This window comes from Sus scrofa, chromosome 17, assembly GCF_054392235.1.
Source record: "Sus scrofa isolate SSC_HxYL_T2T_F1_AM1 chromosome 17, Sscrofa_HxYL_maternal_Yorkshire_Landrace_v2.0, whole genome shotgun sequence".
In the NCBI taxonomy this organism is placed as follows: Eukaryota; Metazoa; Chordata; class Mammalia; order Artiodactyla; family Suidae; genus Sus; species Sus scrofa.
In genome coordinates, this window is record NC_139399.1 from 65248391 (window position 1) to 65255724 (window position 7334).

Consider the following 7334-nt stretch of genomic DNA (forward strand, 5'->3'; position numbering starts at 1 on the left):
TGAGGGGTTAAATGGACCACTGATGGAACGCCTGGTGTCTAACTGTCCACATAAGCACATAGTGGGGCCTAAATGCACATAGTTTAATAAAAAGTATTTTTTATTAAAATATTGCACACTTAGAAAAATATTTCTTAAAAATGCAAAGAAGGAAATTAAAATGATCAAAAGTCCTATTCCTGGGACAAAGCACTCCTTCAGGTTGGGAGGCCCTGTCTCCAGGCACCTCTCCCAGCCGGTCCGAGGCTGCACCCAGTGTAACTGAGGACGGATGATACGTGACCAAGTCCAAGCTCAGCCTGCTGGCCACACACAGCCCATCGGGGCAGGGAACTTTATCCGGAAAGCCAGCAGACCGAAAGATGGTGGATCACTCTCTCCAAGAACCCTCTTACCAGAGTTAGAATTCAGGCTTTTCCTTACGCGGAAAGGGGAGAGGGTCTGGCTGCCCCTTGCACACCTGTGGGCGTGGGCGCAGGAATCCTTTGTTCCTTCGGCTGTCCACGTGCCTCTGGTCAGGATGTTCCACAAGTGCGATTGTGTGTTTTGCAACTTTTTATCTCTGTGTGAATGGGAAAGTGTTATACCTTTAAAGGTCAGAGCCTAGGGTTAGGTCAGGTAAAGGCCGTCAGGCTCTGGGCAACATTCTTTTACAAAGACACCGCCGAGCCGGCATGACTAAGCACAGGCAGAGCCAGAGGAACAGATCCAACATGGAGTCAGGCTTGCTCGTCTCTGTTAGACTCGCCGGGCCTCGCTTATCACCCCTGAGCGGGCTGTTCTACCCACGCGGTTACCTGCGAATCTACAAAGACATTTTAAACAGTTCCTGAGCCTTCCCCTCTACGGCTCGTCATGTCACGGCCCAGGTGATGTCACCTGATATAAAAACAAATGATTGGGTGAACAAGTGAAGGAATAAATACATGAAGGGGGGGAGAGGGAGGAGAGACTTGGTAAGGACAGTGACACAGTACAGAAAGATGCAGAAGGGAAGTTGCTCCTGTCTCCACGTCTGTCTGTCTGTCTCTCTCTCTCACCTCTCCGTCCGCCACTCTCTGGCCAGAAGGGCCGCCACATGGGGTCTCCTCGCATCCGCAGACGGCCTTAGGGGGTAACTGAAAATCTGTTTTACAGGTGGCAAAATCGAGGCTCCCCCACCCACAGGGGGTCACAGCCGAGCTGGGGCCCGACCCGGATCTGTCCGGCACCCGTCGAGCTGGGTCTGCATGCGTCCAGAAACAAATCCCAAGTCAGGACGGACCGCAGCTTTCTCCCTCCTTCAGCCACGTGGACCAGCAAGCCCAGCATTTCCAGGGCACCACCTAGCACCTGGTATCTGGATCCTCAAGTCAACCCTGCAAATTGAAGACACTGAGTTTCAACAGGCCTGCCCCTCCTGCGCCTCTAAAAGACAGGTTGCTTTTACCCAAGTTCTGGATTCCGCCCACTGCTTCCTGTCTTCTGGAAGCTTCCAAAAGGTGGGAAACCTGTCTCACGTCTCGTCCCGGGCTCCGCAGCTCCTCAGGCGGTGATCCCTCTCCTGCCAACCCCCGCCCACGCTGTGCCGAATTCGATGCCAAATTCCAGGATCAGGCAGAGTCGCTATGCGCTGATTCACAAATTGCTGGCCGGGCCCAGGTTGCATCACGAGAGCAGATGTGGCCGGCTTCCCGCTGGCTCCCAGGACCCCTCCCAGACCCTCCTCACTAATCAGCAGTGGGGAGGTCCCGCCTTGCACCACTCCCCAGGGATCAGAGCCAGAGCAGCCCACCTAGACCCTGCCCTAGTGCTCTGAGGTTCCAGCGACCCGGGCCCTAAACACAACCGGTTGGATTCTCTTAAGCAGAAGAGACGGTGGGTCTCCTCGGTCCCTGAATGCCATGGGGGTCCCGGGGGGCTGGCTCTGTCTGCCTCGTGAGGTCGATGGCCACAGCTCAGCCCCTTAGCCATCTTTGCTCGCAGCTCTGTCCCCCACAGGGTCACTGTCAAACTCTGCTCCCACGGAGCTCTCCCTGGAGCTGGGGGAGATGCAAAACAAACACTCAGGGCAGTTACACATTTCAGGCGGGGCTGGGAAGGCCATCAAGCAAGGGGATGTGGGGAAACCGTGGCGGGGAGGAGGACCCTGGATTGGATGGTCCAGGAGGGCTTCCTGGAGGCAGTGGTATAAGTTGTGAGTCTAAGTGGTAGGAAGGAGTCAGGCCGTGGCCATCTGAAAGGAAAGCATGCCAGGCAGAAAGGGCTGCAAGTGCAAAGGCCCTGTGGCAGGAAGGACCTGGGGAAGTCGGGGGGGGGGTGCAGATCTCCGAGGCCGGAGTGAGGGGATCTCAGGGGCTGTGATGGGGGGTGATGCTGGAGGGGGCAGAGACCAGAGGATGATACAGTCACCAAAATCAGGAAACATAACCTGGATAGGAGTCCTGTGGCGGAGCAGCAGTAACAAACCCAACTGGTATCCCTGAGGACTCAGGTTCAATCCCCGGCCTCGCTCAGTGGGTTAAGGATCCACCGTTGCCATGAGCTGTGGTGTAGGCTGCAGACGCGGCTTGGATCTGGCATCGCTGTGGCTGTGGCATAGACAGGCAGCTGTTGCTCCGATTCGACCCCTAGCCCAGGAACTTCCCATGCCGCAGGTGTAGCCATAAAAAGAACAGCAACAAAACCCAACAAAAAAGGTGGTTCCCCCAAACGATACGGCCGCCCCTGACCCCAGACACTCTGGGTGTGACTTCTTTGGAAAGAGAGTTTTTGCAGGTGTAACTAAATTGAGGATCTGGAGGTGAGATCAGCCTGGATTATCCGGGGAGACCCTCCATCCAGTGACAAGTGTCCTTGTAAGAGACGCACAGAGGAGGCGGCCACACGATGCCAGAGGAGGAGGCTGGTGATGGGGCCACAAGCAGAGGAGGCCCAGAACCTCCAGGAGCTGGAAGAGCCTAAGGAGGCCGTGTCCCTGGAGGAATCAGTGGGAGCACCGCCCTGTGATGCCTGGATTTCCGACCTCTGGCCTTGGGACGGTGAGAGGGCAGGTGTCTGTGGATTTAAGCCCTGCGGTTTGTGGTCTTTGTCCTGGCAGGCCCCGCGCACGCACACGGCTCCCTTTCCGTTCGAAAGTTCAGTCCGTGGCCACCCTCCCTGCTGCCTTTCACGGGGCTGTGAGTAGATGTTGATATAGAAGCAAACAGAACCCAGTTCCCACCATCTGGGCATCCTTCTTCAGACGGGGTCCTAAGGGCTGGGGGAGGGCCCTCCCCAGTCTAAGAAGTGACCCGGGGAGGGAGCAGGGGGGCAAGGAGCTGGGTGGAAGCGTGAGAAAACTGGCCTGGAGAAGACGCCCCCCCCAACCCCCGGTCTGGGGCAGCAGCCACGGCCCAGCACATGTCTGGACACATGTCTTAGGACACTGAAGCATCCCCGGTGGGAGAAGCTGCTGGCACCTGGGAGGCCCTGGGGCAAGGAGGGGCCAGCCTCCCTCCCCCACGGCTGGGAACACGAGCTGGGGGTCCGCCCGGCGCCCCCCCCCCCCAGTTCAGAGAGTTGGAGGGAGGGCAGAGCCCACTTACGCAGGCGCACCCCACCTGCCGAGGAGTCACCCTTGCCTGCTGGCCATGGCCGGGGTGGGGGGCGGGGGGGCAGACCCTGGCTGGGACCTCCGGGACAGGGTCTCTGGCTGTATCCGGGGGTTCACAGGTCAGGCGACTGGTGAGGCCCAAAGGGGACCAGGTTTCCCAGGGCCCCGGGCCCAGATGGGGACACTGGGGATGCTGGGGACACCGTCCTCGCTGGGCAGAGACTGATTCACTCTGCACCTCCCCCTCCAGCCACGTGAGGCCCCTGCCTCGGGGCCGAGGACTCATGGTCCTTTGGAGGCCTCAGCTGCACTGGGGACAATCGTGTGGCTTCAGGGAGGGGCTCTGTCTTCTTTGACTTATTTTGTTTTTCATTTTAATTTTTAAAAAGAATATTCAAAAAACCCGTAATGAACCGTGGGAATTTGCTTCTTTGGTAGCATGACGAGCTGTTCGGGAGCCCGGGGCAGCGGGGAGGCTCGGCCTGCACTGGATGGAAAAGTCCTGGGCTTCTTCTTGGCATCCAGCCCCACACCGCAGGGCAGCGAGCCAGGGTGCTGATCCTGTCCCCCAGGGGCCCGCTCAGCTCCTGGCCTTACAGCCAGGGCCCAGGCTGAGAAACCCTGGTCTGGCTCAGGGGGTGTGTGTCCCAAAGCTGTGCTCTGAACACAGTCTCTGGCTGTTTCTACTTGTGGGCGCTTCAGGAGCGTTTCCAAAACACCTCCCACCGGCTCATCCCCACACGTGGTTTCGGCACGAGCTGCCCTCTCTACGTGAAGATACCTCCCAGCCTCCACCACCACTGCCTTCTAACAGCCCACACCTGGCGGGGCCTGGCGGGGCCTGGCGGGGTGCCTCTTCCTCCAGGAAGGCCTCGCTGATCTCTCAGGCCTCGGTGCTCCCCGGACCTCCTGGACTCACGGCCCTGTTCTGTGTTTGCTGTGGACCAGCCGGCAGGCAATGCCGAGCACCAGCCTCCCTGACACCTGTCAACCAGGAAACCCACAGGCAAGCTCCTCCTTGCAAGGTCTCAGCACCTACCTGTCAATCAGGTGACGTCGGAGGAAGACCAGCCATACCTCTCTCTGTGACCAGAAACGCACCTGCTCTGGAGTTGAGACTCGGACACACTGACTTCCGTAATTGGCTTTAAAAGAAAACAGGGCAGAAAGGAAAGTTCCCACTGGGAAGCCATCATTTGCACACACACGTCAGTACCTGTGTTTTGCGGGCCCTGGGCTGACACACAGGCTGCAATGGATTCTCCTCTGGAAGGAAACAGACAGGTGTTTCTTCTACTCAGCACTGAGTAAAATAAACTCAGTTAAGCCAGGAAAACCATGTGGGGAAGTAGGGAAAGAATACACCATGGACAATTTATTTGTTTGGGAGGCTTTTTTCTCTATAAAGAAGTAAAATTCTACCAGAGATGCTTTAAGTAATAACACATCTTTATAATTTTACATCCTAAACATCTGGATGCTAAGTCCAGAGGAGAGGAGGCAACAGCAGACAGCTCATCCCGGACTTGTTGGCACCATCATCAGGATTCTTCGACCCTCCAGGTCAGCTTTGATCCTCAGACTCCTGGAGGCACAAGAGGGCTGCATCTGCTCCAGCCATCACCTCCTTACCAGCTGCATTCAGATGCAGAGAAGAAAGGTTTCCATCTAGTGTCTTCTCTCTTTTTGCAGGGCTGCAGCTCTGGCATATGGAGGTTCCTGGGCTAGGGGTTGAATCAGAGCTGCAGCTGTAGGCCTACACCACAGCCACGGCAACACCGGATTCAAGCCATATCTGTGACCTACGCAGTCCTTTGTGGCAACGCCAGATCCTTAACCCACTGAGCGAGTCCAGGGATGGAACCCACCTTCTCATGGATGCTACTTGGATTCTTAACGCACTGAGCCACACTGGGAAATCCTAGCATCTTTTTAAGATTAAAGAAATCTTTCCCCAGAACTCCTTGAGCCGACATCCCCTCAGGGCCTGTGGGCCAGAACCTTAGCCCAAGCCCCTTGCTAGTGACTCTTGGCAAAGGGGATTGACTACCCTGATTGGCCAAGACGCAGGTGGGCAAACGACAGCCTGGGGCCAAATCCATCCATCACCTGCTTTTGTAAATGGCCACACCCATTTGCTTCGTATTTTGCTTAGAGTGGTTTTCATCCTACAAGGTCAGAGATCAGGGGCCTAAAATCCCACATAATCCTCCACAGAAGTGTTCCACCCCCTGGTTTAGGCTGACAAAGATGGCAGGAAAGGAAGGGGTTGCCCTGAGCGAGTAGGCTTGTCCAGCAAGAGGGGTTTGGAGAGGAGGGCGGGGCGGTGTGGGTAGGAGCCCAGCGGTGCCTCAGAAGAGCTGGGTGTCTTTTGTGGGGGCCGGGGGGTGTTGCCTAAGCGTCCTGAGGCTCAGCTCCCCTCTCTGTAGGAGGTACAACCTTTTGCAGCAGCTGCAGGGTGAGAAACCCTAAGCACCTGGCACAGAACAGACCCTGGAGTGTTTTTATGCTCCCTTCAAGAATTTTCTAATGGATTTATGCTGTTCGATTCTCCCCCAAAAAGAGGCTGCCAAGGGGATTTGTGGTTTACTAATTAAAATCAAAACATTGCTTCTGCTCTTGCAAAAGTCAAATTACCCAAACTAGACTTGGTTTTAGGAGCTTTCTTAAAATCAGAAAGAGCTGACAATAAAAACTCCAAAGAAGAGTTGTGTAAAGGCAGGGAGTCCCTGGGCTGTCTCTTCTCGGGGGTGTCAGAACCCGGGGGGTCTCAATGACTGGGATCTTGGCCGAGGGCTGCGAAGGGATGTGACACTGAGCGTGCCCACGGCGGCAAGCATTGAAGACAGAGGTCCCAGCTCTGTTCCCCCAAGAACCTTTATTAATATCCCAGCCACCCCATGTTTTGCAAGAAAATGACTGCCAAACAAAATGCTCTCATTAACTCCTTTATTTTCCTTATTAAAAAATCAAGAACATATGTATTGGCTCATCAGGACTTCTGCTGGGACCAGAGACAGAGGGACATAAGGACAGGAGAGTAGGCTGTGAATTTAGACAAGTGGGCTTGGCACCCTTGTTTGGCACTTTCGGCTGGATACACACCGAGAATGTTCCTTTATCTGTAAAATGGAGATCACGACACTGCCTCCAGCCCGAGCGTCTTAAGATTTCATGAGACCAGGTAAGATTCAGTATGATGCTAAAGAGACTAGTACAGGTTCATATGGAGTATATGCTCAACACATATTAGATATTATTTTATCTAATATGCATAGCCCCAGCACTGCCAGGAGATGCTGATTCCATTTCTCAGAAGGAAAGACTGAGACTCAGAGAGGTTAAGTAATTTACCCACAGCACACAGCCAGGAAGCGGCAGAGCCTGGTGCACGGAGCTGAGTGGCTCTAGAACGCCAACCAGTAGACCCCAGGCTGCAGGACTGCTGGACAGTGGCAGGGACACCCCCTGAGCTGTGGTCATTCTGGCCCAAAGCAAAGAGCCGGCAGTTGTTTGCCTTTGGGCCACCTTGTCCCAAAGTCTTTTCAGCACTGACAGTAGCTCACAGGGGTACCTGCCCACGCCAAGGTGGGGACCCAGGGAAATCCTCCCAACCAAGCAGGAGAATGGGGGGGAGGCCGCCCCAAGGAGCCATGTGGAGCCTGTGGAGCTCGTTTCAGCCAGCAGAGGGCAGCAGTGGCATCTGTAAGGGCCCCGCGGGCTGGCCAGGGAGCTGCCCAGAATCTCAGGGTCTCTCAAA